The following is a 27,509-nucleotide window of genomic DNA, read 5'->3' as shown; positions in this document are numbered from 1 at the left end:
TACCCCATCTGGTTTCCTGTAGTTGTTTTTTGTTTTGTTTTTTCTATCTTCTAGTATGAGACGGACTGGTGTGGCTTGGTGTTTAGGGCACTTCCCTCGCAATCTGAGGGTTGTGGGCGAATCCCCGTCATCCTTTCATCTGTGGCTACGTTATAATGTGACGGTCAATCCCACTATTCGTTGGTAGCCCAAGAGTTGACGATGATGACTGCATGACTTTCCTCTATTCTCTCACTGCTAAATCATGGTCGGTCAGCGCAGATAACCCTTGTGTAGCTTGGCGCGAAATTCATAGCAGTCTTCGACCGTATAGATATCATTATTTCTTTGTTTGTTTTTTTTAATTTCGCGCAAAGCTACACGAGGGCTATCTGCGCTAGCTGTCCCTAATTTAGCAGTGTAAGACCAAAGGGAAGGCAGTTAGTCATCAACACCCACCGCCAATTCTCGGGCTAACCAACTACTAGTGGGATTGGCCTACATTATAATGCCCTCACAGCTGAAAGGGCGAGCATGTTTGGTGAGAAGGGGATTCGAACCTGCAACCCTCGGATTACGAGGTGCCTGAACCACCTGGCCATGCCGGACTTATATACGTCATACATCTGTGAAGAAACAAAAAGTACCGTAACCGACAACATATTTCAGGTGTGTACAAGTGAGATGACAAGACTGTTTGTTAGTTTTTCTTGTCCAAAATAAAACGTTAGAAAATATTTAATTTTTTTTGCGCAACAAATTATACATTCTGTTTGTACTTATGTTATCACGTAATGTTTTACAACATTACGTTTAGAATTTACATGAATTAGATTTACATTACAAAAGCGTTACTTTAAACGAGCTTTTATTACAAGTAGCCAAATCGTCATTTCTCTCTATATAAGACGGCCCAACATGGCCAGGTGGTTAAGGCGCCCGACCCGTAATCCGAGGGTCGTGGGTTCGAATTCCCGTCACACCAAATATGCTCGCCCTTTCACCCTTAGGTTTCGTCATTATGTTACGGTTAATCCCACTCTTCGTTGTTAAAAAATAGCCCAAGCGTTGGCGGCGAGTGGTGATGGCTAGCTGCCTTCCCTCTAGTCTTACACTGCTAAATTAGGGACAGCTAGTGCAGATAGCTCTCGTGTAGCTTTGCGCGAAATTAAAAAACAAGCAAACAGTGATATATAAGAAATATCGAGGTACAGTTGCCTCTTATTACGTAGAGAGATGTGGATTTTAAACTCGCCCAACGAGAAGTTTGAAAAACGTACCAAACGAAAAAGCATTCGTATTTTTTTGAACATTAAGAATTGGGGCCAATTTGTAAAAAGTGTAATTTTTTTCTGGTACGGTTGAGATCAGTAGAATGTACAAGAATGAAGACAGTAGTTTCAGTGGTAACAGAAAAATATCGGTATTGTTGTTAATAAGAGAAATTATTCATGCTTACGTCATTGGGCAGGGTTTCAAGTTCCAGAAGATGCTGATCGTTTGTTTAAGTGTAGCAGAAAGCTCGTGAACGCTAGATAACATCACGTCTCTTTAAGTGGTTAGTGTAGATAAAAGAAAAACGTAGCGTAACTTAGGTTGATTCTATTCCGATGTTTGGCTTCATCATATGCAAGCAAGACATAGTGGACATGTGTTTAGTGTCACCAGCACGTTCATTGGTGGACATCCAACCATCGTATTTATATTAAAAATAACTCGTTAAGTACAATCGTCACATTGTGTATAGGTCTTTTGTAAATGTTAAGAAAATGTGACCAAAAGAAAATTTAGTTCTAAACGTGTTTAGAAACTGGTACAACAGGTGTTTTATGTTAATATCAACCCTCACCAGGGTGGAAAGGTAATATTCTTTAATATACCCGGCTTTAGCTAATGTTGATCAGGTGAGTTTGGGAAGATCCAAGTTAAAGCTGTAAGTTGTACGTATGTTTGTGCTTGTGTTACTAGTTTCCATAAAGGAGCGATTATCTTAGCAGTTTGTTCATGTGAGATCTGTGTAGATTAATTTGGAGTGGACTGGCTTAGAAGTTAACACGTGTAAATTTGTGTATAATTAATATAACTATAATAAAACTACGAGCATACAAAGTTATAGAACAAAAGTAAACATTTGAATGCGTTGACTCATCAGTTAGGCACCTTCGCTGTGTCTGGTATTCTACAAAAAACGTTCACTCTAACGTTACAAAAGTAACAATGACTAGCATAGTAAGGCTTTATAGTCGAAACAGTTTATGATTCATTTATAACAGCGAGCTATAGGGATTTGTTGTATTGCTAAAAAAGTCCTATCTTTTGTTTGTTTGTCATCACTAGATTTCTTGACTTCACCAACACGCAGTTGTTACCATTGCGTGATGTATAAACGTGATCTGCCCTGTAATAAATCTACATTATTAACGAAGAATTCCTTGGATTTCGAATAACATGATGTGAAAGACTTTGCGTATTTACTGCGCTTTCAGTGTTCAGTAGAACTTTAGTTTAATAGCACGAAGAATATTGACAAAGGAATATATTTAAATTGTACATGTATGCTAGTCAACATACGTTAAAATATTAATAAAAAACACTCGATTACTTGATTAGGCCGTTTTAAACTACTGACGGTTGATATATTCCAGTACCAGGTGTATATCTTAAACACATCCGAATATCTACCAACGTGACATTTGTGTGGTTTTTATGTTTCAACATCTGCATAATACTTGTTTATCCATTTTAGACACACACACACGATCTTTGACATTATATTGTATGTGTTTACGTGCAAAGCAAGTTTTGTAATATAATACGTAATCTATTTTACTTTTTTTATATGTCCTAGTGTGTAATTAGACACGTGCATGATAAATGCTACTTTAAGAGCTTGTTTCATTTATTTCTACGACCGAGTCTGCTGGCTATGGATGTAACTATCTATACTACTTTTATAACAAAAAAGGTTGCAAGTGTCGTTGTTTTTGTTGTTTTTGGAATTTCGCACAAAGCTACTCGAGGGCTATCTGTGCTAGCCGTCCCTAATTTAGCAGTGTAAGACTAGAGGGAAGGCAGCTAGTCATCACCACCCACCGCTAACTCTTGGGCTACTCTTTTACCAACGAATAGTGGGATTGACCGTAACATTATAACGCCCCCACGGCTGGGAGGGCGAGCATGTTTGGCACGACTCGGGCGCGAACCTGCGACCCTCAGATTACGAAGCGCACGCCTTAACGCACTAGGCCATGCCAGGCTTGCAAGTGTCAGTTCAGACTTGTTAGGAACACGAAAGTACTATTTCATAACAAATTAAAAAAATCACACTTTAAGATATTTTGTATTGATTTTCACATGTCATTTTTTATAAATTAAGATCAACTTGCATTACACACAGGATAGAAAGGAGCCTACATTATATTATTTTAGTTTGTCGGAATGCACGTCAAGACGTCCAAGGTTCGAGCCCGTGATTTGTCGCTTAATACGTTATGTGCTTTTATCTTTGAGCGTGTTATAAAAATGGCATTTAGTCCTGATATTGAATTAATGGTCGGTTGGTTCTTTTGGTTGGTTGACTAGTCAACAGTTTAAAATTAGGGACGGTATGTGTGGGCCACTGACCCGGCCATTTAGTCCTAATATTGAATTAATAGTCGGTTGGTTCTTTTGGTTGGTTGACTAGTCAACAGTTTAAAATTAGTGACGGTATATGTGGGCCACTGACCCAGCCATTTAGTCCTGATATTGAATTAATAGTCGGTTGGTTCTTTTGGTTGGTTGGCTAGTCAACAGTTTAAAATTAGGGATGGTATGTGTGAGCCAATGACCCAGCCATTTAGTTTTGATATTGAATTAATAGTTGGTTGGTTGACTAGTCAACAGTTTAAAATTAGGGATGGTATGTGTGGGCCACTGACCCGGCTATTTAGTCCTGATATTGAATTAATAGTCGGTTGGTTGACTAGTCAACAGTTTAAAATTAGGGACGGTATGTGTGGGCCACTGACCCGGCTATTTAGTCCTGATATTGAATTAATAGTCGGTTGGTTCTTTTGTTTGGTTGACTAGTCAACAGTTTAAAATTAGTGACGGTATGTGTGGGCCAATGACCCGGCCATTTAGTCCTGATATTGAATTAATAGTCGGTTGGTTCTTTTGGTTGGTTGACTAGTCAACAGTTTAAAATTAAGGATGGTATGTGTGAGCCACTGATCCGGCCATTTAGTTTTGATATTGAATTAATAGTTGATTGGTTGACTAGTCAACAGTTTAAAATTAGGGATGGTATGTGTGGGCCACTGACCCGGCCATTTAGTCTTGATATTGAATTAATATTCGGTTGGTTATTTTGGTTGGTTGACTAGTCAACAGTTTAAAATTAGGGACAGTATGTGTGGACCATTGAATTGGATAAAAATTTCATGAAGATGGGGTTGCACAACGTGGAATAAAAACGTTTATCCAATATCATATAAGCAAGGATATCATTTTGTTATTGTATTATGATGTGTTACTGATGTCCTTATATGAGTAACGTTTATCTTGAAACTTGGTTCTGTAAAATGGAAATTTATTCTTTTTGTTTCCATGACTGTTGGAGCAAGCGTGGCCCATTATTTATTGCGCCCGAAAAGCGAAGCTTAAGATTCAGTGGCTCACTTTGGGTTGTACTGTGAGACTTCAGTGAAATCACACGATTCGTTTGAGCAACAGCAGTAGACCGAGAGCTGGTTGCTGTTGATTAGCTGTCTTCTCTCTAATATATTAGTTCAAAATTATAGATATGGTTCTTTCCTTTGTGTAGCTTTACGTGAAAGCTCTCTAAGCAAGAGATGAACTGTAGCTTTTAAAAAACTGGTAGTGGTAGAACTCTCAGTTGTGAAAGTGCAGAGAATAAAAAGAGAAACTAAATTTGTTGCGATTAGTGTGAGAATTGTTTCTAAAATATCGAATGGATAAAGTGACAGAGCCTGTCCCATCAGTAAAAGACATTTTGTTATTTCTAAAAAGGTTCTGGGAGGGTTTTTTTTTTACAATTAATTTATCTTCACTTTGCTCATAGGAAAGACGGACCTAAGAATTTTAGTGTTATAACTTCTAAAGCTTACCACAGATACATAAGTGGAATGTTTTCTGACAATTCTTTTTATATTACTTCCTCGAGCTGTTTTGGTTAATAATGTTTAAACTTTGATAGTATAGATAATACATATACACTTATTACATAAGGGAATAGTTAATACTATCTTTTTTATTTTTATGTATTTTAGTTGTTTATTTTTCGCATTTTACAAACATTCAGCCAAGTTTCAATTAACACCTCTCATTTATTCCAATACATTTTACAAACACTCAGCCATGTTTCAATTAACACTTTTCATTTATTCCAGTACATTTTACAAACATTCAGCTATGTTTCATTTAACACCTTTGATTTATTCTCATGCATTTTACAAACATTTAGCCATGTTTCAATTAACGCTTCTGATTTGATTCAATACATTTTACAGACATTCAGCCATGTTTCACATAACACCTCTGATTTATTCTGATACATTTTAGTTGTTTATTTTAGTATTTCATAAACGTTCAGCTATTTTTAAACATGATGATTTATTCCAGTATATTTCAATTGTTTAGTTTCAGTATTTTATAAATATTCAGCAGTGTTTCAAGAGTCATTGCTTATTTTCATGTATTTTCAATATTTTATTTTCAGCCATGTTTCAAGCACCATTAATGCCCACTTTGCTCTCTAACCACCCTGTAAATATGCCTTCTGTAAGTCGACCAGGACCAGGAAGCGGTGGTATCAACTCTGTCACACAACCATCCGGAATGACACTTCGACCCAGCCCACCATTCTCCATGCTCCCCTCCAGTAGTCAGTCCTCTCCTTCTCCTGGGAGAAAAGACACAATCTCTCCATGTCAAGTACAGCAGCATTTCAATCAAGCATTTCTGCACCAGGTAGGCTTTCATTTTGTTTATTTAAATAAAATATACAATATTGTATTAACGTTGCTGTTTTAGTAGTTGATAAGAAAGCAGAGCGAGTTTGTCACTAGAACAAGTACACGTATACAAACGACAACCAAAATCCTAGAAACAAACTAACAGACCTATCATTGGAATATAACCTGATTATTACAAGAAACTGTCTGATGTTTGGGGTTTGATTCTGCTCAACAGTGGAAACAGTTGGATAGCTTCATTGTAGCGTGTTGCATTCAAATACTGAAATTGGATGTTACTATGGGCTTTGCTTTCATACAGTTCTAAACGAGACATGACATCTGCAATGGCACACTAATTATAAATTTAAAGTTTACTTTTAACGATATTTCATTATATGAGAGTTTAAATGTTCTATTTTTATTTTAACTTTTTTCACAGTCATTTTGATGTACTGTTAAGTCAACAAATCATCTGCCTTGAATTACAGGTTACCAAACAAACCCACTCTTTTGTAGACTGTCTGTTCTGATAGTCCTTCTTTCCCTTCCTGAACCTACTTTGAATAATATATAACACTGTATTTAGATTTCAGCAGTTATATTCCAACAGTAATCATTTGATTTTTGTAAGATCTTCAGTTTCAATAAATACGGCACAGTGACTTGATACCAGTACACTATTTCAACTTTATCCATTAGATTTTGTAAAAACCAATGGTTTCAAACAACGTGCCCTTCCCAGTGGACTTATAGTGTTAGAAACTGGGTTTCAATAGCTATGGTGGACAGAGAATATATAGCTTATTGTGTAGCTTTGTGTTTAATTCCAAACAAGCAACTAAAATCTAACAATGTTTTAACTTTATTGAGACTTCAGTAATATATTTAAAAACAACAGCTATTTGAAGCACAAGTTTCATAATATGGTTTTCTCATGTTTCCTTTTTTCACCACATATACCTAACATTCCCAAATGTTATGAAAACTTTACTATGCTATACTACCAAAAACATCAATTTTTATTTTCAAGGGGTAAGACCTCAATGCAACAGAGATAGGACTTACCTAGCTCTGCATATACTTTAGCTAATATTGTCTGGTGGAACAAAAATTTGTGGAACTGAAATAAAACCACTTTATTGTAGAAGATATATTGGAAACACTTTTACAATTTAAAAACAAAACATTAAGTTTATTGGTTGTATAAAATAAAATTAATATTTTACCAAATAACAAAGGTATATTCACTGTTTCTTCTTACCTTAAGCCTAACCTTACAGTATAAAAGTTGTGATATCAGAAACAAACTGTATTATATGCATTTACCACAGCTGCGTACCTCTCATTTAATGTTCTCATAAATTAGTAAGTAAGAATTAATTGTTTGACTTAAATAACATAACAAACCTTGGTAAGTTGGGCCAAAGATGTAACTGTCACTGATCTTGTAGTTTATGTATAAACTACCAGCTACAATGTAATTATATTGTTAGAACACAAAACAGACTGAGAACTGTGTAAATCCTAAAGGACACAGTTATCTATAGGACATCTCAACAATTACCGGAGTACATTGATTCTACTGACACGAGGCTTCAAAACAAATGTGAAAAAACCATCTGCACTTAAAACATAAAAACATCTCTACATCTGTCTGGTACGGAAGGTGAAGTGATATTCAGGTTACATCTCTCTAGTACGGAAGGTGAAGTGATATTCGGGTTACATCTCACTAGTACGGAAGGTGAAGTGATATTCAGGTTACATCTCACTAGTACGGAAGGTGAAGTGATATTCAGGTTACATCTCACTAGTACTAAGGATAAAGTGATATTCAGGTTACATCTCACTAGTACTAAGGGTAAACTGGTATTCAGGTTACATCTCACTAGTACTGAGGGTAAAGTGATATTTGGGTTACATCTCACTAGTACTAAGGGTAAAGTGATATTTGGGTTACATCTCACTAGTACTAAGTATGATATTCAGGTTACATCTCACTAGTACTAAGGGTAAAGTGATATTCAGGTTACATCTCACTAGTACTAAAGGTGAAGTGATATTCAGGTTACATCTCACTAGTACTAAGGGTAAAGTGATATTCAGGTTACATCTCACTAGTACTAAGGGTAAAGTGATATTCAGGTTACATCTCACTAGTACTAAAGGTGAAGTGATATTCAGGTTACATCTCACTAGTACTGAGGGTAAAGTGATATTTGGGTTACATCTCACTAGTACTAAGGGTAATGTGATATTCAGGTTACATCTCACCAGTACTAAGGGTAAAGTGATATTCAGGTTACATCTCACTAGTACTAAAGGTAAACTGATATTCAGGTTATATCTCACTAGTACTAAGGGTAAAGTGATATTCAGGTTACATCTCACTAGTACTAAAGGTGAAGTGATATTCAGGTTACATCTCACTAGTACTGAGGGTAAAGTGATATTTGGGTTACATCTCACTAGTACTAAGGGTAATGTGATATTCAGGTTACATCTCACCAGTACTAAGGGTAAAGTGATATTCAGATTACATCTCACTAGTACTAAGGGTAAAGTGATATTCAGGTTGCATCTCACTAGTACTGAGGGTAAAGTGATATTCAGGTTACATCTCACTAGTACTAAAGGTAAACTGATGTTCAGGTTACATCTCACTAGTACTAAGGGTAAACTGATATTCAGGTTACATCTCACTAGTACTGAGATGTACTACCGTCTCTCTAGTACTGCTGGTAAATAGTGATAGTACATCTACCGTCTCTCTAGTACTGCTGGTAAATAATGATAGTACATCTACCGTCTCTCTAGTACTGCTGGTAAATAGTGATATTACATCTACCATCTGTCTAGTACTGCTGGTAACTAGTTATATTAAATCTACCATTTCTCTAGTACTGTTGGTAAATAGTGATAGTACATCTATTGTGTCTCTGGTACTGCTGGTAAATAATGATATTACATCTACCGTCTCTCTAGTACTGCTGGTAAATAGTGATATTACATCTACCATCTGTCTAGTACTGCTGGTAACTAGTTATATTAAATCTACCATTTCTCTAGTACTGTTGGTAAATAGTGATAGTACATCTACCGTCTCTCTAGTACTGCTGGTAAATAATGATAGTACATCTACCGTCTCTCTAGTACTGCTGGTAAATAATGATATTACATCTACCGTCTCTCTAGTACTGCTGGTAAATAGTGATATTACATCTACCATCTGTCTAGTACTGCTGGTAACTAGTTATATTAAATCTACCATTTCTCTAGTACTGTTGGTAAATAGTGATAGTACATCTACCGTCTCTCTATTACTGCTGGTAAATAATGATAGTACATCTACCGTCTCTCTAGTACTGCTGGTAAATAGTGATATTACATCTACCATCTGTCTAGTACTGCTGGTAACTAGTTATATTAAATCTACCATTTCTCTAGTACTGTTGGTAAATAGTGATAGTACATCTATTGTGTCTCTGGTACTGCTGGTAAATAGTGATAGTACATCTACCGTCTCTCTAGTACTGCTGGTAAATAGTGATAGTACATCTACCGTCTCTCTAGTACTGCTGGTAAATAATGATAGTACATCTACCGTCTCTCTAGTACTGCTGGTAAATAGTGATAGTACATCTACCGTCTCTCTAGTACTGCTGGTAAATAGTGATATTACATCTACCGTCTCTCTAGTACTGCTGGTAAATAGTGATAGTACATCTACCGTCTCTCTAGTACTGCTGGTAAATAGTGATAGTACATCTACCGTCTCTCTAGTACTGCTGGTAAATAATGATAGTACATCTACCGTCTCTCTAGTACTGCTGGTAAATAGTGATATTACATCTACCATCTCTCTAGTACTGCTGGTAAATAATGATAGTACATCTACCGTCTCTCTAGTACTGCTGGTAAATAGTGATATTACATCAACTGTCTCTTTAGTACTGCTGATAAATAGTGACAGTACATCTACCGTCTCTCTAGTACTGCTGGTAAATAGTGATAGTACATCTACCGTCTCTCTAGTACTGCTGGTAAATAATGATAGTACATCTACCGTCTCTCTAGTACTGCTGGTAAATAGTGATAGTACATCTACCGTCTCTCTAGTACTGCTGGTAACTAGTTATATTAAATCTACCATCTCTCTAGTACTGCTGATAGATAGTGATAGTACATCTACCGTCTCTCTAGTACTGCTGGTAACTAGTGATAGTACATCTACCATCTGTCTAGTACTGCTGGTAAATAGTGATAGTACATCTACCATCTCTCTAGTACTGCTGGTAAATAGTGATATTACATCTACCATCTGTCTAGTACTGCTGGTAACTAGTTATATTAAATCTACCATTTCTCTAGTACTGCTGGTAAATAGTGATAGTACATCTACCGTCTCTCTAGTACTGCTGGTAAATAGTGATAGTACATCAACTGTCTCTCTAGTACTGCTGGTAAATAGTGATAGTACATCTACCGTCTCTCTAGTACTGCTGGTAACTAGTGATAGTACATCTACCATCTCTCTAGTACTGCTGGTAAATAGTGATAGTACATCTACCGTCTCTCTAGTACTGCTGGTAAATAGTGATATTACATCTACCATCTGTCTAGTACTGCTGGTAACTAGTTATATTAAATCTACCATTTCTCTAGTACTGCTGGTAAATAGTGATAGTACATCTACCGTCTCTCTAGTACTGCTGGTAAATAGTGATAGTACATCTACCATCTGTCTAGTACTGCTGGTAAATAGTGATAGTACATCTACCGTCTCTCTAGTACTGCTGGTAAATAGTGATAGTACATCTACCATCTCTCTAGTACTGCTGGTAAATAGTGATAGTACATCTACCGTCTCTCTAGTACTGCTGGTAACTAGTGATATTACATCTACTGTCTCTCTAGTACTGCTGGTAAATAGTGATAATACATCTACCGTCTCTCTGGTACTGCTGGTAAATGAGTGATGGTACATCTACCATCTGTCTAGTACTGCTGGTAACTAGTTATATTAAATCTACCATTTCTCTAGTACTGCTGGTAAATAGTGATAGTACATCTACCGTCTCTCTAGTACTGCTGGTAACTAGTGATAGTACATCTACTGTCTCTCTAGTACTGCTGGTAAATAGTGATAATACATCTACCGTCTCTCTAGTACTGCTGGTAAATAGTGATAGTACATCTACCATCTGTCTAGTACTGCTGGTAACTAGTTATATTAAATCTACCATTTCTCTAGTACTGCTGGTAAAATGGTGATATTACATCTACCGTCTCTCTAGTACTGCTGGTAAATAGTGATAGTACATCTACCGTCTCTCTAGTACTGCTGGTAAATAGTGATAGTACATCAACTGTCTCTCTAGTACTGCTGGTAAATAGTGATGGTACATCTACCGTCTCTCTAGTACTGCTGGTAAATAGTGATAGTACATCTACCGTCTCTCTAGTACTGTTGGTAAATGGTGATAGTACATCTACCGTCTCTCTAGTACTGCTGGTAAATGGTGATAGTACATCTACCGTCTCTCTAGTACTGCTGGTAAAATGGTGATGAGTACATCTACCGTCTCTCTGGTACTGTTGGTAAATGGTGATAGTACATCTACCGTCTCTCTAGTACTGCTGGTAAATGGTGATGGTACATCTACCGTCTCTCTAGTACTGCTGGTAACTAGTGATGGTACATCTACCATTTCTCTAGTACTGCTGGTAACTGGTTATATTAAATCTACCATTTCTCTGGTACTGCTGGTAAATGGTGATGGTACATCTACCGTCTCTCTAGTACTGCTGGTAAATAGTGATAGTACATCTACCGTCTCTCTAGTACTGCTGGTAAATGGTGATAGTACATCTACCGTCTCTCTAGTACTGCTGGTAAATAGTGATAGTACATCTACCGTCTCTCTAGTACTGTTGGTAAATAGTGATGGTACATCTACCGTCTCTCTAGTACTGCTGGTAAATAGTGATAGTACATCTACCGTCTCTCTAGTACTGCTGGTAAATGGTGATAGTACATCTACCGTCTCTCTAGTACTGCTGGTAAATAGTGATAGTACATCTACCGTCTCTCTAGTACTGTTGGTAAATGGTGATAGTACATCTACCGTCTCACTAGTACTGCTGGTAAATAGTGATAGTACATCTACCGTCTCTCTGGTACTGCTGGTAAATGAGTGATGGTACATCTACCGTCTCTCTGGTACTGTTGGTGAAATGGTGATGGTACATCTACCGTCTCTCTAGTACTGCTGGTAAATGGTGATGGTACATCTACCGTCTCTCTAGTACTGCTGGTAAATGGTGATGGTACATCTACCGTCTCTCTAGTACTGCTGGTAAATGGTGATGGTACATCTACCGTGTCTCTGGTACTGCTGGTAAATGGTGATAGTACATCTACCGTCTCTCTAGTACTGCTGGTAAATAGTGATAGTACATCAACTGTCTCTCTGGTACTGCTGGTAAAATAGTGATGGTACATCTACCGTCTCTCTAGTACTGCTGGTAACTAGTGATGGTACATCTACCATCTGTCTGGTACTGCTGGTAAATGGTGATAGTACATCTACCGTCTCTCTGGTACTGCTGGTAAATGGTGATATTACATCTACCATCTGTCTAGTACTGCTGGTAACTAGTTATATTAAATCTACCATTTCTCTGGTACTGCTGGTAAATAGGTGATGGTACATCTACCGTCTCTCTGGTACTGCTGGTAAATGGTGATGGTACATCTACCATCTGTCTAGTACTGCTGGTAAATAGTGATAGCACATCTACCGTCTCTCTAGTACTGCTGGTAAATAGTGATAGTACATCTACCATCTCTCTAGTACTGCTGGTAAATAGTGATAGTACATCTACCGTCTCTCTAGTACTGCTGGTAACTAGTGATAGTACATCTACTGTCTCTCTAGTACTGCTGGTAAATAGTGATAATACATCTACCGTCTCTCTAGTACTGCTGGTAAATAGTGATAGTACATCTACCATCTGTCTAGTACTGCTGGTAACTAGTTATATTAAATCTACCATTTCTCTAGTACTGCTGGTAAATAGTGATAGTACATCTACCGTCTCTCTAGTACTGCTGGTAACTAGTGATAGTACATCTACTGTCTCTCTAGTACTGCTGGTAAATAGTGATAATACATCTACCGTCTCTCTAGTACTGCTGGTAAATAGTGATAGTACATCTACCATCTGTCTAGTACTGCTGGTAACTAGTTATATTAAATCTACCATTTCTCTAGTACTGCTGGTAAATAGTGATATTACATCTACCATCTCTCTAGTACTGCTGGTAAATAGTGATAGTACATCTACCGTCTCTCTAGTACTGCTGGTAAATAGTGATAGTACATCAACTGTCTCTCTAGTACTGCTGGTAAATAGTGATAGTACATCTACCGTCTCTCTAGTACTGCTGGTAAATAGTGATAGTACATCTACCGTCTCTCTAGTACTGTTGGTAAATAGTGATAGTACATCTACCGTCTCTCTAGTACTGCTGGTAAATAGTGATAGTACATCTACCGTCTCTCTAGTACTGCTGGTAAATAGTGATAGTACATCTACCGTCTCTCTAGTACTGTTGGTAAATAGTGATAGTACATCTACCGTCTCTCTAGTACTGCTGGTAAATAGTGATAGTACATCTACCGTCTCTCTAGTACTGCTGGTAACTAGTGATAGTACATCTACCATTTCTCTAGTACTGCTGGTAACTAGTTATATTAAATCTACCATTTCTCTAGTACTGCTGGTAAATAGTGATAGTACATCTACCGTCTCTCTACTACTGCTGGTAAATAGTGATAGTACATCTACCGTCTCTCTAGTACTGCTGGTAAATAGTGATAGTACATCTACCGTCTCTCTAGTACTGCTGGTAAATAGTGATAGTACATCTACCGTCTCTCTAGTACTGTTGGTAAATAGTGATAGTACATCTACCGTCTCTCTAGTACTGCTGGTAAATAGTGATAGTACATCTACCGTCTCTCTAGTACTGCTGGTAAATAGTGATAGTACATCTACCGCTCTCTAGTACTGCTGGTAAATAGTGATAGTACATCTACCGTCTCTCTAGTACTGTTGGTAAATAGTGATGGTACATCTACCGTCTCACTAGTACTGCTGGTAAATGGTGATGGTACATCTACCGTCTCTCTGGTACTGCTGGTAAATGGTGATAGTACATCTACCGTCTCTCTAGTACTGTTGGTAAATGGTGATGGTACATCTACCGTCTCTCTAGTACTGCTGGTAAATGGTGATAGTTCATCTACCGTCTCTCTAGTACTGCTGGTAAATAGTGATGGTACATCTACCGTCTCTCTAGTACTGCTGGTAAATGGTGATAGTACATCTACCGTGTCTCTGGTACTGCTGGTAAATAGTGATAGTACATCTACCGTCTCTCTAGTACTGCTGGTAAATAATGATGGTACATCTACCGTCTCTCTAGTACTGCTGGTAAATGGTGATGGTACATCTACCGTCTCTCTAGTACTGCTGGTAAATAGTGATGGTACATCTACCGTCTCTCTAGTACTGCTGGTAAATAGTGATAGTACATCTACCGTCTCTCTAGTACTGCTGGTAAATGGTGATAGTACATCTACCGTGTCTCTGGTACTGCTGGTAAATAGTGATGGTACATCTACCGTCTCTCTAGTACTGCTGGTAAATAGTGATAGTACATCTACCGTGTCTCTGGTACTGCTGGTAAATGGTGATAGTACATCTACCGTCTCTCTAGTACTGCTGGTAAATAGTGATAGTACATCTACCGTCTCTCTAGTACTGCTGGTAAATAGTGATAGTACATCTACCGTGTCTCTGGTACTGCTGGTAAATAGTGATAGTACATCTACCGTCTCTCTAGTACTGCTGGTAAATAGTGATAGTACATCTACCGTCTCTCTAGTACTGCTGGTAAATAGTGATAGTACATCTACCGTCTCTCTAGTACTGCTGGTAAATAGTGATAGTACATCAACCGTCTCTCTAGTACTGCTGGTAAATAGTGATAGTACATCTACCATCTGTCTAGTACTGCTGGTAAATAGTGATAGTACATCTACCATCTGTCTAGTACTGCTGGTAACTAGTTATATTAAATCTACCATCTCTCTAGTACTGCTGGTAGATAGTGATAGTACATCTACCGTCTCTCTAGTACTGCTGGTAAATAGTGACAGTACATCTACCGTCTCTCTAGTACTGCTGGTAACTAGTGATGGTACATCTACCATCTGTCTAGTACTGCTGGTAAATAGTGATAGTACATCTACCATCTCTCTAGTACTGCTGGTAAATAGTGATATTACATCTACCATCTGTCTAGTACTGCTGGTAACTAGTTATATTAAATCTACCATTTCTCTAGTACTGCTGGTAAATAGTGATAGTACATCAACTGTCTCTCTAGTACTGCTGGTAAATAGTGATAGTACATCTACCATTTCTCTAGTACTGCTGGTAAATAGTGATAGTACATCTACCGTCTCTCTAGTACTGCTGGTAAATAGTGATAGTACATCAACCGTCTCTCTAGTACTGCTGGTAAATAGTGATAGTACATCTACCGTCTCTCTAGTACTGCTGGTAAATAGTGATAGTACATCTACCGTCTTTCTAGTACTGCTGGTAAATAGTGATAGTACATCAACCGTCTCTCTAGTACTGCTGGTAGATAGTGATAGTACATCTACCGTCTCTCTAGTACTGCTGGTAAATAGTGATAGTACATCTACCATCTGTCTAGTACTGCTGGTAACTAGTTATATTAAATCTACCATCTCTCTAGTACTGCTGGTAGATAGTGATAGTACATCTACCGTCTCTCTAGTACTGCTGGTAACTAGTGATAGTACATCTACCATCTGTCTAGTACTGCTGGTAAATAGTGATAGTACATCTACCATCTCTCTAGTACTGCTGGTAAATAGTGATATTACATCTACCATCTGTCTAGTACTGCTGGTAACTAGTTATATTAAATCTACCATTTCTCTAGTACTGCTGGTAAATAGTGATAGTACATCAACTGTCTCTCTAGTACTGCTGGTAAATAGTGATAGTACATCTACCATTTCTCTAGTACTGCTGGTAAATAGTGATAGTACATCTACCATTTCTCTAGTACTGCTGGTAGATAGTGATAGTACATCTACCGTCTCTCTAGTACTGCTGGTAAATAGTGATAGTACATCTACCATTTCTCTAGTACTGCTGGTAAATAGTGATAGTACATCTACCGTCTCTCTAGTACTGCTGGTAAATAGTGATAGTACATCTACCGTCTCTCTAGTACTGCTGGTAAATAGTGATAGTACATCTACCGTCTCTCTAGTACTGCTGGTAAATAGTGATATTACATCTACCGTCTCTCTAGTACTGCTGGTAAATAGTGATAGTACATCTACCATCTCTCTAATACTGCTGGTAAATAGTGATAGTACATCTACCATCTGTCTAGTACTGCTGGTAAATAGTGATAGTACATCTACCATCTGTCTAGTACTGCTGGTAAATAGTGATAGTACATCTACCGTCTCTCTAGTACTGCTGGTAAATAGTGATAGTACATCAACTGTCTCTCTAGTACTGCTGGTAGATAGTGATAGTACATCTACCGTCTCTCTAGTACTGCTGGTAAATAGTGATAGTACATCTACCATCTCTCTAGTACTGCTGGTAAATAGTGATAGTACATCTACCATCTGTCTAGTACTGCTGGTAACTAGTGATATTACATCTACCATCTGTCTAGTACTGCTGGTAACTAGTGATATTACATCTACCATCTGTCTAGTACTGCTGGTATATAGTGATATTCAGTCACTCAAAACTTAATTCAGAATTATATTTCATGCCACTAAGAAATTACGCAAAGCTCTTTGGATACTAATACTATTCCTCTTAGAACGCTTCGGCTTAACAAGTTTTACCTCTGACACGTAACCTCTAGCTTGTAGATGTTTTAATATATAAAGCTATCAGATATGTTTTAACTTCAGAAATAAACCGTTATTTATTTTAATTGAATTACTACTGAATCCAATACATTTGTATGCTGATATACTCACGCTTTTTTGTTGTGGTTTCAGTAGATACGTCTCTGGTGGTAAAATGGTCATTTTTCACTTTAAAACAAAGATACTAGTGAGGGTTTCTCTTGCAGTTTGACTCTTTTTGACGGCGTGTAATTTCCACAGATCAAGCTAATCGTGGTTAGTCGAAAATGGTATGGCCTGTGCTGTCCCATTATATTATTCAAAGAAAACCGAAGGTCATGTGTTTCCAAATGATTTCAACGTTTTGACGACCACAGGTTTAATATATGACGTTGTACGGTACAACCAATAACGTAAAAAAAAAGAAACGGTGTGATAGGTGTGAAGAACATTGTTAGTTCTTCCACACTGATGATGTCATCAGCGTATCGGTATTTCGACAAGTGTGTCATGTGTAACTGTTGTTTGATGTATTTAATCAGTTGTGTTTTTAATGATTCTGTTGTATTTTCTGAACAATTTTTGGCTGTTTTTTTTGGGGGGAGCAGTAATTTAAAGAGCTACATAACCTAGGGGGAGCAGTAATTTAAAGACCTACATAACCTCGGGGGGGGCAGTAATTTAAAAAGCTGCATAACCTAGGGGGGAGCAGTAATTTAAAGAGCTACATAACCTAGGGGGAGCAGTAATTTAAAGAGCTACACAACCTAGGGGGAGCAGTAATTAAAAGAGCTACATAACCTAGGGAGAGCAGTAATTTAAAGAGCTACATAACCTAGGGGGAGCAGTAATTTAAAGAGCTACATAAACTAAGGGGAAGCAGTAATTTAAAGAGCTACATAACCTAGGGGAGCAGTAATTTAAAGAGCTACATAACCTAGGGGGGTGCAGTAATTTAAAGAGCTACATAACCTAGGGGGAGCAGTAATTTAAATAGCTACATAACATAGGGGGGAGCAGTAATTTAAACAGCTACATAACCTAGGGGAGAGCAGTAATTTAAAGAGCTACACAACCTAGGTCAATGAATTTAGCCCACTTTGTTAATTTTTATACACCTCTATATAAATATAGAGTATTTAAATATATACACACGTAAGCCACCCAGTGACATAACTGTACGTCTGCAGACACAACTATGGAACAGTGATTTCAATACCCACGGTGGGGAAGGCACAAATAACCCTTTGTGTAGCTTCGTCAATAACTTCGAACAACACAAAACAGAAATACAGGCGTCAGATGGTTTATGAATATGGTTTTTGCTGCTCGTGTTTTTACGCTACCTCAAGAAGAAATTGACTCCGAATGAAGTCACACGTCAACGAAATAAGAAACGTTTGCCAGCTGTGGATAGAGTAAGGTGTGACTTGTATTGATATCCTGTGATCTTTCATATCCATTTTGGTCCAAACATTCGTTTCTTCCTCATAGCACGATATGATTAATTATTACGTTAAAACAAAAATGACTGGAGTGGGTATTATAATGTGCCAGCTATCACGGAACTTGACGCCCAACCCGTTACCAGTCAGTTATTTCGCCAGTTTTAGTCGTGTTTTGAACGCTTGCCAGTATCCACATAACTGTACTTCGCATATACCGGTTCTTCGTATTATTGTAGTTGGCGTTAGTCGTTTCTTTGTTTTTCACTCATATGTTGTACGGGGATATATATGTATGCAACACATACCTCGAGTAGTGAATTAGCGTCCAGTTTCTGAAGGAAAAGTAAATAATATGAACTTTGATCTCTTTATCTGGCATTCCAGGTCACTTTGATGGCTGGAATGTGTCTGCAGTAGAAAGTTGTTAGAAAAAAGATAACAAAACACCTCAAAAGATATGGATAATTGTAGCGTAAACCGTCCGTCATCCGAAGATTTGCAAGAGGTTGGAAAGAATTCTTAAACTTTCGTGAGAATTACTGAGAAAATTGAGAAACATGTGAGGAAGAGATCTCTACATAAGAAACTACAAAAACTTGACCTTCATAAACACTCTTAGATAAAATATACAGCAATATGTATATCATCCAGCTTGTGGTTATTGATACTTAGTGTATATCATCCAGCTTGTGGTTATTGATACTTAGTGTATATCATCCAGCTTGTGGTTATTGATACTTAGTGTACATCATATAGTTTGTGGTTATTGATACTTAGTGTACATCATATAGTTTGTGGTTATTGATACTTAGTGTACATCATATAGTTTGTGGTTATTGATACTTAGTGTACATCATTCAGTTTGTGGTTATTGATACTTAGTGTACATCATATAGTTTGTGGTTATTGATACTTAGTGTACATCATATAGTTTGTGGTTATTGATACTTAGTGTACATCATATAGTTTGTGGTTATTGATACTTAGTGTACATCATATAGTTTGTGGTTATTGATACTTAGTGTACATCATTCAGTTTGTGGTTATTGATACTTAGTGTACATCATATAGCTTGTGGTTATTGATACTTAGTGTACATCATATAGTTTGTGGTTATTGATACTTAGTGTACATCATATAGTTTGTGGTTATTGATACTTAGTGTACATCATTCAGTTTGTGGTTATTGATACTTAGTGTACATCATATAGTTTGTGGTTATTGATACTTAGTGTACATCATATAGTTTGTGGTTATTGACGCTTAGTGTACATCATATAGTTTGTGGTTATTGATACTTAGTGTACATCATATAGTTTGTGGTTATTGATACTTAGTGTACATCATATAGTTTGTGGTTATTGATACTAAGTGTACATCATTCAGTTTGTACTTTTTAATACTTAATGTACATCATTCACTTTGTACTTTTTGATACTTAATGTACCTCATTCAGTTTGTGGTTGTTGATACTTAGTGTACATCATGCAGTTTGTAGTTCATGATACTTAGTGTACGTCATCCAGTTTCTGGACAGATACATAGGTAAAACCAAACTTACAACTGTCTGGGTTATTGAGACAAACCAAAAGAAGGCGACTGTGTTGTTTACTGTGAAATAAAATGAAGTGTAATATACTACCAGTGTCTGAATGTTTTGAACTAGACATCCGAAACCAGACGTCGGGATAAACTCAGACGTAAACATCAAAACAAACAAAAGGAAGGAAACCAGACACCCAAACATTCTGATACCTCACGTACTGGTTTGTTAAAACAGTAACCTTTGTTTTAGCTGCTGACAACGTTGAAAATAGTCGTTTTAAAGCACACAAATATTTAATAATGATGAAGAAACTATATTAAAACAACTTAAGGAAATTTGACTGTCATGAATTAGTCAAATTCCGTCCGTACGAATGGAAGAACTGATTTAGGTTTCGTACTGTTTGTTTGTTTTTGAATTTCGCGTAAAGCTACACGAGGGCTATCTGCACTAGCCGCCCCTAATTTAGCAGTGTAGGACTAGAGGGAAGGCAGCTAGTCATCACTACCCACCGCCAACTCTTGGGCTACTCTTTTACCAACGAATAGTGGGATTGACCGTCATATTATAAGTCTCCCACGGCTAAAAGAGCGAGCGTGTTTGGTGTGACCGGGATTCGAACCCGCGATCCTTGGATTACGAGTCGAACGCCTTAACACACTTGGCTATACCGGGCCACACTAGGCCATGCCGGGCCACATTTTGTACTGTTTTGGTTAACATCATTTGATTTTCGTAAGTTCACAGGAGATTCCACTCTCGCCACAAACACACACACAGATGTAGTTTATTAGCATAATTAATCCGTTTTCTTTTAAACTCCGAATCTTTCTTTGCAGCGGTCTAAGAAGTTTAGAAATAAAATTATCATTAGCGTGTTATTCTCCGTTTTCTTTACTTCTGTACAGAACAATTCAACAACCTTTATAGTCGAAACACAAAACGCAGACTTCATGGGTTAATGGTGAACAAATCTATTTTTTTTTTGTGTTTAATAAACTGAAAACATTAACTTTCTTTCGGGATTTTTCAGCTACTGTCTAGTCCATTATGTAGACTAGTGAGAAGCTAAATACTGGATTATTGTTTCTCTCCAGTTTCATAAAAAACGTATGAAAAGCCATATTCCTGTTGTCATATTCCTGTTCGTCTATCTGTAGGCTAAACATGACTTTCAGTTGTTTAGAACTAGATAACTAGTCGTTGTTTAAACTGTCGATTATAAATGTTCCATAAAACCTTCCACAGAAACTACACAAGGACGCTGTTTTAACAAACCGATACGTGAGGTATCTGAATGTTTTGGGTGTCTGGTTTCTTTCCTTTTGTTTGTTTTGATGTTTACGTCTGAGTTTATCCCGACGTCTCGTTTTGGATGTCTGGTTCAAAACATTCAGACAATGGTAGTATATTACACTTTTTTTATTTCACAGTAAACAACACAGTCGCCTTCTTTTGGTTTGTCTCAATAACCCAGACAGTTGTAAGTTTGGTTTTACCTATGTATCTGTCCAGAAACTGGATGACGTACACTAAGTATCATGAACTACAAACTGCATGATGTACACTAAGTATCAACAACCACAAAGTGAATGAGGTACATTAAGTATCAAAAAGTACAAAGTGAATGATGTACATTAAGTATCAAAAAGTACAAACTGAATGATGTACATTAAGTATCAAAAAGTACAAATTGAATGATGTACACAAAGTATCAACAACTACAAACTGAATGATGTACACTAAGTGTCAACAACTACAAACTGAATGATGTACATTAAGTATCATCAACAACAAACTGAATGATGAACACTAAGTATCATCAACTACAAACTGAATGATGTACACTAAGTGTCAACAACTACAAACTGAATGATGTACATTAAGTATCATCAACAACAAACTGAATGATGTACACTAAGTATCATCAACTACAAACTGAATGATGTACACTAAGTGTCAACAACTACAAACTGAATGATGTACATTAAGTATCATCAACAACAAACTGAATGATGTACACTAAGTATCATCAACTACAAACTGAATGATGTACACTAAGTGTCAACAACTACAAACTGAATGATGTACATTAAGTATCATCAACAACAAACTGAATGATGTACACTAAGTATCATCAACTACAAAGTGTATGATGTACACTAAGTATCATCAACTACAAACTGTATGATGTACACAAAGTAACAACAACTACAAACTGAATGATGTACACTAAGTGTCAACAACTACAAACTGAATGATGTACGTTAACTATCATCAACAACAAACTGAACGATGTACACTAAGTATCATCAACTTCAAACTGAATGATGTACACTAAGTATCATCAACTACAAACTGAATGATGTACACAAAGTATCAACAACTACAAACTGTATGAAGTACATTAAGTATCATCAACAACAAAATGTATGATGTACACTAAGTATCATCAACTACAAACTGAATGATGTACATTAAGTATCATCAACAACAAACTGAATGATGTACACTAAGTATCAACAACTACAAACTGAATGATGTACACTAAGTATCATCAACTACAAACTGAATGATGTACACTAAGTATCATCAACTACAAACTGTATAATGTACACTAAGTATCATCAACTACAAACTGAATGATGTACACTAAGTATCATCAACTACAAACTTTATGATGTACACGAAGTATCAACAACTACAAACTGAATGATGTACACTAAGTATCATCAACTACAAACTGTATGATGTACACTAAGTATCATTAACTACAAACTGTATAATGTACACTAAGTATCAACAACTACAAACTGAATGATGTACACAAAGTATCAACAACTACAAACTGAATGATGTACACTAAGTATCATCAACTACAAACTGTATGATGTACACTAAGTATCATCAACTACAAACTGTATAATGTACACTAAGTATCATCAATTACAAACTGAATGATGTACACTAAGTATCGATAACCACAAACTGAATGATGATCACTAAGTATCAACAACTACAAACTGAATGATGTACACTAAGTATCATCAACTACAAACTGAATGATGTACACTAAGTATCATCAACTACAAACTGTATGATGTACACTAAGTATCATCAACTACAAACTGTATAATGTACACTAAGTATCAACAACTACAAACTGAATGATGTACACTAAGTATCAACAACTACAAACTGAATAGATGTACACTAAGCATCATCAACTACAAACTGAATGATGTACACTAATTATCAACAACTACAAACTGAATGGATGTACACTAAGCATCATCAACTACAAACTGAATGATGTACACTAAGTATCGATAACCACAAACTGAATGATGTACACTAAGTATCATCAACTACAAACTGAATGATGTACACTAAGTATCATCAACTACAAAGTGAATGATGTACATTAAGTATCATCAATTACAAACTGAATGATGTACACTAAGTATCGATAACCACAAACTGAATGATGATCACTAAGTATCAACAACTACAAACTGAATGATGTACACTAAGTATCATCAACTACAAACTGAATGATGTACACTAAGTATCATCAACTACAAACTGTATGATGTACACTAAGTATCATCAACTACAAACTGTATAATGTACACTAAGTATCAACAACTACAAACTGAATGATGTACACTAAGTATCAACAACTACAAACTGAATAGATGTACACTAAGCATCATCAACTACAAACTGAATGATGTACACTAATTATCAACAACTACAAACTGAATGGATGTACACTAAGCATCATCAACTACAAACTGAATGATGTACACTAAGTATCGATAACCACAAACTGAATGATGTACACTAAGTATCATCAACTACAAACTGAATGATGTACACTAAGTATCATCAACTACAAAGTGAATGATGTACATTAAGTATCAATAACTGCAAACTATATGATGTACACTAAGTATCAATAACCACAAACTGTATGATGTACACTAAGTATCAACAACTGCAAACTTTATGATGTACACGAAGTATCAACAACTACAAACTATATGATGTACACTAAGTATCATCAACTACAATCTATATGATGTACACTAAGTATCATCAACTACAAACTGTTTGATGTACACTAAGTATCATCAACTACAAACTGTATGATGTACACTAAGTATCAACAACTACAAACTGAATGATGTACACTAAGTATCAACAACTACAAACTGAATGATGTACACTAAGTATCATCAACTACAAACTGTATAATGTACACTAAGTATCATCAACTACAAACTGAATGATGTACATTAAGTATCATCAACTACAAACTGTATGATGTACACTAAGTATCATCAACTACAAACTGTATTATGTACACTAAGTATCAACAACTACAAACTGTATGATGTACACTAAGTATCATCAACTACAAACTATATGATGTACACTAAGTATGAACAACTACAAACTGTATGATGTACACTAAGTATCAACAACCACAAACTATATGATGTACACTAAGTATCAACAACTACAAACTGTATAATGTACACTAAGTATCATCAACTACAAAGTGAATGATGTACATTAAGTATCAATAATAGCAAACTATATGATGTACACTAAGTATCAATAACCACAAACTGGATGATGTACACTAAGTATCAACAACTGCAAACTTTATGATGCACACGTTTTATTGGAGATATTTCACTATAAAGATCATTACAAGTCGTTTTATTAGAGAGATTTCACTGTAAACATCATTACCAGTCTTTTTTATTAGAGAGACTTCACTGTAGACATCATTACAAGTCATTTTATTAGAGATATGTCACTATAAAGATCATTACAAGTCGTTTTATTAGAGCTATTTCACTGTAGACATCTTTACAAGTCGTTTTATTAGAGATATCAGTGTAAACATCATTACAAGTCGTTTTATTAGAGATATTTCACTGTAGACATCATTACAAGTCGTTTTATTAGAGAGATTTCACTGTAGACATCATTAGAAGTCGTTTTATTAGAGAGATTTAACTGTAAACATCATTAGAAGTCGTTTTATTGGAGACATTTCACTATTAAGATCATTACAAGTCGTTTTATTAGAGAGATTTCACTGTAAACATCATTATAAGTCGTTTTATTAGAGAGATTTCACTGTAGACATCATTACAAGTCGTTTTATTGAAGAGATTTCACTATTAAGATCATTACAAGACGTTTTATTAGAGAGATTTCACTGTAAACATCATTACAAGTCGTTTTATTAGAGAGATTTCACTGTAAACATCATTACAAGTCGTTTTATTAGTGAGATTTCACTGTAAACATCATTACAAGTCGTTTTATTAGAGAGATTTCACTGTAGACATCATTACAAGTCCTTTTATTGGAGTGATTTCACTATTAAGATTATTACAAGTCGTTTTATTAAAGAGATTTCACTGTAGACATCATTACAAGTCGTTTTATTGGAGTGATTTCACTATTAAGATCATTACAAGTCGTTTTATTAGAGAGATTTTACTGTAAACATCATTATAAGTCGTTTTATTAGAGAGATTTCACTGTAGACATCATTAGAAGTCGTTTTATTAGAGAGATTTAACTGTAAACATCATTAGAAGTCGTTTTATTGGAGACATTTCACTATTAAGATCATTACAAGTCGTTTTATTAGAGAGATTTCACTGTAAACATCATTACAAGTCCTTTTATTGGAGTGATTTCACTATTAAGATCATTACAAGTCGTTTTATTAAAGAGATTTCACTGTAGACATCATTACAAGTCGTTTTATTGGAGTGATTTCACTATTAAGATCATTACAAGTCGTTTTATTAGAGATTTTACTGTAAACATCATTATAAGTCGTTTTATTAGAGATTTCACTGTAGACATCATTAGAAGTCGTTTTATTAGAGAGATTTAACTGTAAACATCATTAGAAGTCGTTTTATTGGAGACATTTCACTATTAAGATCATTACAAGTCGTTTTATTAGAGATTTCACTGTAAACATCATTACAAGTCCTTTTATTAGAGATTTCACTGTAGACATCATTACAAGTCGTTTTATTGGAGATTTCACTATTAAAATCATTACAAGTCGTTTTATTTGAGATATTTCACTATAAAGATCATTACAAGTCGTTTTATTAGAGAGATTTCACTGTAGACATCATTACAAGTCGTTTTATTTGAGATATTTCACTATAAAGATCATTACAAGTGGTTTTATTAGAGATTTCACTGTAGACATCATTAGAAGTCGTTTTATTAGAGAGATTTCACTGTAAACATCATTAGAAGTCGTTTTATTGGAGACATTTCACTATTAAGATCATTACAAGTCGTTTTATTAGAGATTTTACTGTAAACATCATTACAAGTCGTTTTATTAGAGAGATTTCACTGTAGACATCATTACAAGTCGTTTTATTGGAGAGATTTCACTGTAAATATCATTGCAAGTCGTTATATTAGAGATTTCACTGTAGACATCATTACAAGTCGTTTTATTAGAGAGATTTCACTGTAAACTTCATTATAAGTCATTTTATTAGAGAGATTTCACTGTAGACATCATTAGAAGTCGTTTTATTGGAGAGATTTCACTATTAAGATCATTACAAGTCGTTTTATAAGAGAGATTTCACTGTAAACATCATTACAAATCGTTTTATTAGAGAGATTTAACTGTAAACATCATTACAAGTCGTTTTATTAGAGAGATTTTTCTGTAGACATCATTACAAGTCGTTTTATTGGAGATATTTCACTATAAAGATCATTACAAGTCGTTTTATTAGAGAGATTTCACTGTAAACATCATTACAAGTCGTTTTATTAGAGAGATTACACTGTAGACATCATTACAAGTCGTTTTATTGCAGAGATTTCACTATTAAGATCATTACAAGTCGTTTTATTAGAGAGATTTCACTGTAAACATCATTACAAGTCGTTTTATTGGAGAGATTTCACTATTAAGATTATTACAAGTCGTTTTATTAGAGAGATTTCACTGTAGACATCATTACAAGTCGTTTTATTTGAGAGATTTCACTGTAGATATCATTACAAGTCGTTTTATTAGAGAGATTTCACTGTAAACATCATTACAAGTCGTTTTATTGGAGATATTTCACTATAAAGATCATTACAAGTCGTTTAATTAGAGATATTTCTCTATAAAGATCATTACAAGTCGTTTTATTAGAGCGATTTCATTGTAGACATCATTACAAGTCATTTTATTAGAGTGATTTCACTGTAAACATCATTAGATGTCGTTTTATTGTAGAGATTTCACTATTAAGATCATTACAAGTCGTTTTATTAGAGAGATTTCACTGTAGACATCATTACAAGTCGTTTTATTGGAGAGATTTCACTGTAAATATCATTGCAAGTCGTTTTATTAGAGAGATTTCACTGTAGACATCATTACAAGTCGTTTTATTAGAGAGATTTCACTGTAAACTTCATTATAAGTCATTTTATTAGAGATTTCACTGTAGACATCATTAGAAGTCGTTTTATTGGAGAGATTTCACTATTAAGATCATTACATGTCGTTTTATAA

At 35.7% G+C, this 27,509-nt stretch overlaps 1 pseudogene across 1 annotated transcript in view; it reads left to right on the top strand.

Annotated features, from left to right (window-relative positions):
• The window catches only part of LOC143237506 (uncharacterized), a 167,795-nt pseudogene that overhangs the window by 84,288 nt on the left and 55,998 nt on the right, over positions 1 to 27,509 (top strand). Inside the window, exon 6 of the transcript XR_013020117.1 lies at positions 5,702 to 5,952. The product of XR_013020117.1 is annotated as an uncharacterized LOC143237506 (transcript). The remainder of the gene's footprint in view (positions 1 to 5,701; positions 5,953 to 27,509) is intronic.

This window comes from Tachypleus tridentatus, chromosome 2 (assembly GCF_004210375.1).
Source record: "Tachypleus tridentatus isolate NWPU-2018 chromosome 2, ASM421037v1, whole genome shotgun sequence".
In the NCBI taxonomy this organism is placed as follows: domain Eukaryota; kingdom Metazoa; phylum Arthropoda; class Merostomata; order Xiphosura; family Limulidae; genus Tachypleus; species Tachypleus tridentatus.
This window is presented reverse-complemented; position numbering and strand designations above follow the sequence as displayed.